Consider the following 10,671-nt stretch of genomic DNA (forward strand, 5'->3'; position numbering starts at 1 on the left):
CATTTAGCTGCCCAAAATTTCGCGGCCGTAAATGATGGTGCAGTATCTAATTTCTCTTTAATTTGCGTAAACAGAGTACTCTTCGAAAACAAATATTTAATGACAGATCTATACTGAATTAGTAGCTTTAAAAAATCTACATTTTTTAGCCACAAATTTCCAAAACTGTGAATACCAACAGGATGAATCGAACATTTTCTTTTTTTATAATTCATAAATATCATAATATTATAAATGTATAAAATCAAATGTTCTTGCCAATTACAACAAATGTTGTTTCAATGTGTGTTTTCGAATCTGGTATTCGTATGAGTATCATGTCTTCCATTGTCGTCTATATGTTTCAATTATCATCTTTGTTAGCTCTTCCTGTCTACGCGCATCTATCCATCTATACAAAGCAACGTTAGTTGTCAGATGACGATTTTGATAGACATGAAGAGTTTGTAGACCTAATGATGGAAAATGTTACAATCAAAACTATTCGAATTGTTTAAGTAATGTTATGTTTTGCCATGATGCCACTTTTTGTATTAATGGAAACGTAAATCGTCATAGTTGTAGATACTGGTCACGTAACAATCCTCGTTGGATGCATGAATCCCATACCCATTATCCCGAAAAACTGAATGTATGGGGTGGAATAATAGGTGACAAAATAATTGGTCCCTTTTTCATTGAGGGTAACTTAAATGGTCTAGCACATTTAGATTTATTGGAAAATAGTATTATACCTGAATTGGCTTGAATATTTCGAAATCCAAGTAAGTTATTTCAATTACATTTAAAAAAATTACATTATTAGAAATTTTCAGACAATAAAAATCTTCTAAACGACCCCACCCCACTCTGCGTGTGTGATGATGAGGCAATACCTAAATAATGTGTTTCCAAGAAAATGGATTTGAAGGCTTGGTTTTATCGAATGGCCCCCGCGACCACCCGACATGAATCCTTTAGATTATATCCTTGAAAAACATCGTTTATAAAACAAAACCTGCCAATATTCAGAAATTAAAAGATTACCACAGAGATAAGAAGAATTGAGCAGTCAGGGATGTTACAAAATGTATTGCAAAGTTTTAAGAATCGCATGGCTTGTTGTATCGAATTAAATGGACCACATGTAATGCTGTAAACGCCTAAAATACGCAATTTTTCTACTTCACAAATGTGGATCCACTTCTAACATAACACAAACATTAAAAGATTTGTCTTCTGTTGTTGTAGGTTTTCAGCGCAATGATTTGGATAAATAAACTTTTTACTAACTTATTGACACTAGACCTTGGTACGAAATTTGTATTAGAACATAAATTACTAAGAAATATTCAAATTAAACGAGTTTATTCAATCGTAGCCATCTAAATGTACAATATTTCTGGTAACTTTGGTGGAGAAATTATGGCATTTAGGTATAGAGAATCTTATATCGAAAATAATCAGTTATTTCTTAAGGATATCCAAAAACACAAAATATATAGGGTGATCCATTTGAAATAAAAAATTTAGTTATTTTTCCGGAAAAAGAAGAGATCTGACAACAATGTTAGATACCACCACGATACCAATTGTATCACAAGATCCTTGTACACAAAAATTTATAAAAATCATATAAGCCATTTTCGAGATAATTGAGGCGTTCTGTACATAAAACTCACTCTGTATACATACATACAAAGTTTGCCAAATATGAATTTACAGGACAAAGTGAAACGACTGTTAAACACAATGATCTTTATTGAAAACTCAAAAATTCTACGGGTTCTACTCTGTAGCTATAGAGCAGGAAAGAAACGGTGCACAAAACGGAAGTAGGAACGTACGAAAAGTGGGATTAAATTTCGTGCAAACAAACCTCTCAGTCGGTCAAAGCTCGTCCATAAAGGCTACGGTTCTTCAATCTCCCAGTAAATTACCGCATACCCTTAAGAAGCAGTTTTCTCACCATCTGTACATTAGGTTGATTGATGGCCATAACACCACCACTACTAAGACATGTACTGCGACTAGTGTTCTGACAATTTGCTTGCATGGGTTTTCCGAAATGTTCGTTTCAGCTAAAATAATTTCAGTTTTCTGGAACTTCCGGTTATACCGAAAGTGGATCCAAACTTCGTCATTTTAAGCGGAGTGTTATGGTTTTTTTTTGAATTTTTGGAATCTACTCGAAATTTTAATATAACTGTAGATAAGGCATCGTATACGTACAGTGCACCATTTTTTAACTATTTCACATTTTCGAAATTTTTGGACATGCAGCCCTCCACTAAAAAAATTATATTTCTAAGTTTAAGTGAGTCAGGTCTAATATTTTTGGGATTTGGACAGAATGAAAACAGCTGACGTCTAAGCGGTGCAAAAGTGTTCATCATGTCCCGTTTAGGATTTATTAATGAAGATTATTTCAATTTGTTAAGTTTCTACAAAAACCGTTAATTTGAGATATATGAATTTACTAACGAAGTCCCCTTAAATTAAAACGTAGAAAAATGGGGATTGCCATTTGAAAAAATTAAGTTTTCGAAGTTTTTAGATAGCGAAATTCGGCACCATTTTTTGAACACTCTGTATAAATTTTTGCCAAAGTTTCCACAGATTTTGAAAGCTGTAAGTGTTATTTGTCCAAATCCCAAAAATATTAGACCTGACTCACTTAAACTTAGAAATATAATTGTTTTAGTGGAGGGCTGCATGTGTCCAAAAATTTCGAAAATGTGAAATAATTAAAAAATGGTGTAATTTAGGCATACGATGCCTTATATAAAGTTATATTGAAATTTTGCGTAGATTCCAAAAATTTGATAAAAATATTTTAACTGAAACGAGCATTCCGGAAAACTCATACAAGCAAATTTTCAGAACACCAGTCGCAGAACTTTCCCATATAAATATCGATTCAGCTCGTCGTGAAGGACCCTGTACATTCATTTGGGGGTTTCCTTGTAGGGGGTTTTTATGAACAAGTACAGGTGTAAATCACATAGCGTCTTATCGGGTGCTTACCTACCCTGTCTGAGAATCAAGAATTGCAATTTATATCTCTGTTCGTTGATTTTATAAAAAAATACATATTGAAGTTTCATCTGTAAAAGGCAGACAGAAGAAATAGATCAAAGGTGATAGTAAATTTGACTTACTTAATAGTAACTAGTTTCAATCAAAATATAATTTCAGCTTCATCGATCCACGTATTTTTCAAAAATTTTCTAATAAAATTAGAAGTATAATTCCAAATCCGTTTTGCTATCAATATATTCTGTTTAATATACGTGATTAAGATAAATAAAAAGGTTGCTAATTATTTTATTCGCAATATCCAACAAGTATCGTAAAGATATTATCTATATATTTCCTCATTTTCAGTTCAAGTGGAAAGATAACCATCCTAAATTTGATTGGCTTAACGAAATCTCCCCCCGAGCCATATATATATATATATATATATATTAAATAAATATACCTATTGATTTTTATTAACAGTAGTCATCAATACAAAAGTTTAACGCAACTAAAGTTCCAGAAAAAATACAAAATGAAATTTTTGGCAATTATTCTAATTTTTTCCTTGGTGGCAGCTATCTACTGTAAAGACGATAATACAGCTGGTAAGAGAACTATTTTCAATTAATTTAATTTCATATGTTATAATTATTGAGGAGGGTGTGGTCTATGCGGTTCCCTATTATCACACTTATACTGTTACGTTTTTGTTTGTTAAGATGAACTTGAAATTCCGCATACTTTCTGGCTTTTGATGACAATATATAATACAACAAAAATTTTTTGAAATATTTAATAATATCGCGGGAATAAACTTATTTTCATATGAAAAATTTTGCATATTTGACAATCTATATTGGTATTTTCAATTAATTTTACCAACCTAATTACGACTTTTTGTAGAATAAATCATTTATTTGAGCCTTTGCCAAATGAGGTTTTAAATGTAACATAGCTTCAATAGGTTGTGAATACGGCTGGCTTACAATCCTATGGTTAACATATTGAGCGCTAGTGCGGTCCATAGGCCCGCAACTGAACTTTCTCCACCACCCAAAGTGCTCCTTCACAGCCCAAGGGACCATATTTAAATAAATTTTTCAGTTTGGTTGGACCGTCCTGAATCCTTGGATCATTACCCTACACTTGGTTCATTTGATTTCGTTTTAGTTCATACTTTTAGTGTTTTCTTCGTCAAAATTCAAATAATATTTGTTTACATTTTTTAACTTGTGCTAGCTTCATATTACCTGTACCTGTTTTTGCTAATTTTGTTTTTAAGGGTATAAAAAACATGACAAACAACATATTACAATATAAATACAACAATAAAAAAATTTTATTACAATCTGAATTATTTATGTTTTCCGCAAAACACTGATTACAATGGGATTTTCCAAAGCAAACACTGCAATAATTAATCACATTTTCTACTTTGGATTGTGCAATATTTTTTTTTTTTCATTATGCCCTTTCACTTTTTTACTTATACCTTTTTTCTTCACTAGGTAATGTTTTTTTTGTTTTGGCGTTTTTTGATCAGCAACATCCCTAGTTTTAAACGGTTCAGTCTCCCCGAGGGACACTATCTCAAGCGCACCTAAAGTATACATCAATTATTTTCGGTACTAAAAATTATTTCATTTTATTTACTATGCTTTCCAGAATTTTCTCATGGTATATATCGATTTATTGTTACATCCCTCATCAGTAACTTTATGTAAGAATAGTGAAAAAATACAAACGAAAATTCGACGGTAACATGTATTAAACAAAGTTATCTGAAAAATATACAAAATTTTCGAAAGTACTGAACAACGTACATGGACTTTATATTTGGAACAAAAGATATGAGTTTTATATTTGAATTTCTTGAATTTGCAACTTTAATTTCGTTTTTTTTTCAATCACATTTGATGTATGGTTGTATCCATCATAACTCATTTCTATAAAAAGTTGTATCTCACTTCTGGAACTGCGGAATTCGAGTCAGTTGGTCTTCTCCTCTTAAGAGGTTTTCAGACCAGTATGAGGTGCTCTGCAACACTTTCACGAAATGCCAAAAGATCCACTATCTTTTCCTTTGAAATTCCCAGGGCAACAGCTTGCTGTTTATATTAAATCGGAACATCCGCGTCATAATGCAAGAGTTCCTTATCAGTGAGATGTTTTTTGTACTTTTGTATCCTGGAATAGATAAAAAAGATAGATGAAACATTGTACAAACGCAAATTCAGAGGTCCAAAACCAAGGTACTTACCAGAAAAAATTAGAGAATTACATCCAAATCATACATTTATAGAGTATTTTTTGAGGTGTCAAGTTTTTTGACTACTGCCAAGGGTCACAAAGAATTACGTCTTTTGTATAGATCCAAACTATGCATAAACACAACACATAATTATTGATAACATTACCAAAAATAAATCTTATACTCACCAACTTGCAGATCTTTTTAATAATTGAGAGTGGAGCTGGGAGGGTTAAAGTATGAAGGCTGGAATATTAGAGCCACTTTCTCTACCAATTTGTGAAATGAAGGGAAAATTCATTATTTACCCAAGTAACACACAAATTGAACAAGGGCATATTAATCGATTCATAATTAATTTGTACTTTAGAATTGAATCGCAGAGATTAGGTCCGTCAGTGGACAAACGAATGTTCCGTAACAAATACTGGCTGTTTGACTGGACTCTGTATACCTGAGAAGATTGTGTTTTTGATAATGGTGGCGACATACGAAGACAGTTTAACTGTAGAGCGACTTTTCAATGTGAAATATTTCATTTCCCCACACAATCTCTTTCAAACTCATCTTAATATTTGTCTGAAAATGCTTTAGAAGGTAATCGGAGGGAACCAGATAAGGTTGGTAGATGAAGCAACCAATAGTAACACACTTTAGCAAATCTATCTGCAATAGTGGGCGAATGGGCAACAAAATTTTCGTGTTGGAACAAAGCTCTTCTACTGTTTTGATTGCATTCTTCTTCCTGGGCTATAATGATAAACTAAAGTTTAAATTTTCAATGCCAGCCAATTTTTGTTTTGATTTAAGCAATCGTGGCACTCAGCTTTTACATAACTTGTATCCTTTTATATAAAATATTGTATATTCTCGGAAATATATTTATCCTATGACGTACAATGGCACGAATTTTATTGACCATTTTTGGGTTAGTTACAGTAACTGACGATACCAAACCAAACCAGAAACCCTCTTACAGATAATTCCGTGACACGAAGTACTTTCAGGATAATGTTCACGTAACTTTTCCTCGATATTGTTAATTTTTTTTTTCAAAAAACAAAAACAGTTTATTCTATTTAGGAATTAACACCAAACTGTCAGATTTATGTAAAATTTTAACAGAAACATGGCGGACAATAACAATATAATCATCATAGCGAAATTAGCCTCTGAAAAGTTCCTCGTCCGTCAAATCACCCTCGTATTTCGAAATGTTATAGATTTTTGTTTTGTTTATCAGTACAAAATGTCGAAACTAAATTAAGTCTCGAACATCCGCTGATAAATTAAATTTACTATTGAATTATGATAGTGACGAGCAGTGAATGCGGCTTGATTAACCGAATTCACTCTTCAGAGAATTAGTTAAATTAGGAGGGAATAAATTGTCATTTTCATTCTTAATGGAAGAAAAAACAATTAGGAAAAACAGAGACTCCATAAATATATATCTTGCAATCATATCAAACACATATCAAAGTTTTGAAAATGTCTGTTAAAAAAAAAAGATATTATGGTCTCCGCACTCTTTAGACTAGACCAGTGATTCCCCATGTGATCCAGGTACACCCTAAGGGTCCACAGGTCTATAGTTAGAAATGAATTTTTGACGAGTTGGTAATATGGTGTGAAAGTATGAACTAAAACTGGTAATAAGTATTTTGAAAGTGGTTTAAGAGAAAAAAAGTTTGGGATCTTCGGGACTAGACCTAACCCAATGGAACTATAAAGAAATAGGTGTAACCTACTTTAACGTCTACTTTCAAAATACGAGGATGATTTGATAGTAAAGAACTTTTCAGAGGTTGACTTTTCTATGCTGATCATTGTTAGTTTCCGTCATGTCTCTGATGTCATAGGTTGAAATAAATACATAAATCTGAATCAATTTTTTTCTTATATAATATAATTCAAAAACAACGTGTTTTGTACATAGTCAATAGAGTCAATAGGGTCGTGGAATAAAACAAGATTCTAAGGCAAAATTGTTTTCTTTATAATATTATCACCTGGTCTAAAATCAACCCCGACCTGAATAGAACCGTTTATGGGTATAGGATATGTTTTCAGCAGGACGATAGATATAAGGGCTGGAACTTCAGCAAGAAGGTATCATCGGATGTAAACTGCATAGTAACTAGATATATGTCAGAAAGAGGATGATATTCTTAAAGATCATATGTTAATCCAGCAAAAGCTTTTTCCAACGATTGCCCATTGCTTGAACAACTACATAGCGAGGAGAATCTGTTTCTCCTATTTTCTTGAAATGCTAATTTTGTTTGTAGAACTTTGTGTATGAGTCCAAGTTAGTTTAAAACTGTTTTCTATTTTATGTTTTTTCTGCGATCTGAAATATGAAGTGGTACCGAAAGCACAAGATGTCGCAATGATTTCTTAATTCAAATTATCAATAGAAATTTCAAGATTCTTATTCAAATATGTTAGTCATCACTACTTGAAAAGTGTGTCCGTGAAAAATATTCTTATATAGTTTACTTTTAGACTCCATTACTAGATTATGCTCTGTATGTACAAAATTCATAAAAAGTACAAATCCATTTTTGGAAAAAATGCAAAACACGTCAAATGACACAAAAGTAAGATTAGTAGAAAACAAAATAAACTTGGTATTGAATTCTTGAAAAAAACTACATAAGTAAAGAAATTAAAACTTAAAGTTATCTATTAAGAACATCTGGTTTTATCAATTTTTCAATTGCTTTAATAAAATAAACGTTTATCAATGTTAGTCTTACTAATTTTAGAAATTCTAATGACGCTAGGTTACGGCGATAAAATTCGAAGTCATGAAATAGCGTTCATGTTTGGGAAGATTTATTGGTCCTCATTTCTTTCGCGGGAATTCAGCAGCTGAGCAATATTTAAATAATCTTCATATGGCACTGCTTCCGGACCTAATTGCGGCATTTGCGGATCCAAATAATAAAGAAAACTTGAATCCCAGTATTTGATTCATTTTGTACCTTTACATTATTGTCCTAATATTCGTAGGTTTCTGTTTAACCAACCTGAAGAAAGGTGGATTGAAAGACATGAAGCAATGGAGTGGTCACCTGATCTAAACTCCTTATTATTTTTCACTGAGTTTCCACTTCCAGATTTTTAGTAGCTTTCTCATTTTTCTCTTATTCGACTTCTAATTTTTTTATGATGCAGAGAAACAAGCTGAATCAATTAATACTACAAAAACCTAGATTCCTTCTGAAAAATATTTATGACCTCATAACATATATTTGTTGACTTACATCTTAAGAACGTTGGCGACGAAGTAATTTCGGTTTTGTAGTATAAAATACTTCAACAAAGAATAGTTTTTACTCAATTATATATTTTCCATTTTACTCAATGACCTTTGGCCATCTCTCTTTCAGCTTCATAATTCCGCGCTCATAAAATTTCTGGCAACTGAACCAGGTGCAATTGAAGGTCATCGTCATTTGTGATAGTTTGACTATTCAAAGATTTCTGCAAACTTCGAAATAAATGGTAATCAGATGGTGCCAGATCAGGGTTATATAGGGGATATGGCATCACTCCTCAGCCAAGCTCCAATAGGTTACCACGAGTTGCCAAAGATGTATGATGCCTTGCATTATCATGGTGGAACACTAAAACTTTCGGATTTGACAATTCTGATCGTTTTTCTTTGATTGCTTCATTCAGTTTCATAATTTGTTTTGATATCAAACATCAGAATTGATCGTTTGGTATCTGGGAAGCAGCTCAAAAAACACAACACCTTTGTATTCCCACCAAATTGACAGAATGGGCTTTTTTGCTGTTATTCAATTTCGATGTGGTTTGTGCTGGTTCATCATGTTTGTTCCATGAACGTTTTCGAATTATGTTACTGTACAGGACCCATTTTTCATTACCAATGATGATTGTTTTCAAGAAAAGATCGGTTTGATTTCGTTTAAAATGCATATAGCAAATGTTGATTCTTTGTGTTGAATGATTTTTTTTTCAATTCGTGAAGTACGCAAATGTCAAGCTCCTTAAATAGCTCAAGACATAAAATGTTTTTCAATTATTTTGTGCGATTCGTGTAGCCATTCGCAACCTCTCGAACAGTTATATGCCAATTTATTCGGTTATGACTTTGATTTGGTCATCATCAACTTCAATAGGCCGACCAGAACGTCACTCATCTTTGAGGGAAAAATATCCATAACGGAATTTTTTTATAACAATTCTGACACGTGGGCTCTGTTAAGTAATCTGCACCATAAAGTATACCGATGCTGATGTTTATTATCAATTATATTAACTATTCTTTATTCCACAGCATCATCCTCGACTACGAATTCAGCATCGACTTCAACTTTAACAACAGCAACACCCACACAATCGTCTGTAGAAACAACCACCAATGGCGCAGTTGTAAATATGGTCCCATCGTTCGCTGTACTTATAGGCACAGCGCTTTGGTGTCTTAGTTGAAGTAATCAGCAAACAAAGTATATTTCTACACACGTTCAATGTTAATCGTCGAACAATTAAACTAAGAGTTGCGGCCTGCCAGACATACGTTCGATACGAAATCATTTTAATAATAGCAATCTCCCTCTGTAGCCATGTAGCAGCTTTTGAATTTAAATTTCAATTCATTATTTTTTCTTCTTTCACAGCCTAATAATTTACCGCTTATCGTTCTAGCGCTCACTGTTCTAAACTATAACGTATGGCTGGTATGTCGCAGCTCGCACTCTAAATATTTAATGTTAAAATATTTTCTTTGTCTTAGCACCTAAAATGTCATTTATTGTGATAAATGTAGATAGTTTATGCAATATTTTACATGCTCATAATATTCGATTCTTCTAATAAATAATTTTACTAATTACTTAAATAATTTTCTATCAGTTGGTTTATACCCAAGTGAATCACAAATAGCTAATTCATAAACGACTTAATGGTACATTAACTAAGCTATGAAACACACACATTAATAAAAATAAGGGAAAGGAAAGCCACTCCTACATTTTTAATAATAAGACATAAAATTATGAGTATGTAATTTTGTTTCATAATATTTTTTTATTTGTAAACTTTGGTTTTGATCATTGCATTTCATGTATTAGGTATCTACTTTTTTATATTAATTATTACAGGAATAAACTAAATTATTACTTATTCTAGTTGTGATTCCTATTTATTTGAATCCTTCCTTTGATCCTCATTAATTCATAGAGAAAAACATCATTAATCAGTAAACTTTTACTACTTTCCAAATAGCTTTAACTGGTCTCTTACTTATAATCTTCCATTGTAGATTAATTTTTTTCTGCTTTATTTATATCATCCATAACTATTATAAACAGCTCAGTAGCCCTGCCTGGCACAGTCAATCTCATCCATAAATTTCGTCACACGAATTTTATAATTTT

The 10,671-nt window shown here is 32.2% G+C and overlaps 1 long non-coding RNA gene across 1 annotated transcript; it reads left to right on the forward strand.

Moving 5' to 3' along the window:
• Positions 1 to 3,444: 3,444 nt before the first annotated feature.
• LOC130901441 (uncharacterized) lies at positions 3,445 to 10,422 on the forward strand. The gene is made up of 2 exons (XR_009060287.1): positions 3,445 to 3,608; positions 9,570 to 10,422. It is a non-coding gene; the product is annotated as an uncharacterized LOC130901441 (long non-coding RNA).
• The last annotated feature ends 249 nt before the right edge of the window (positions 10,423 to 10,671 follow it).

The sequence above is a fragment of the Diorhabda carinulata genome, chromosome X (genome assembly GCF_026250575.1).
Source record: "Diorhabda carinulata isolate Delta chromosome X, icDioCari1.1, whole genome shotgun sequence".
Classification (NCBI taxonomy): domain Eukaryota; kingdom Metazoa; phylum Arthropoda; class Insecta; order Coleoptera; family Chrysomelidae; genus Diorhabda; species Diorhabda carinulata.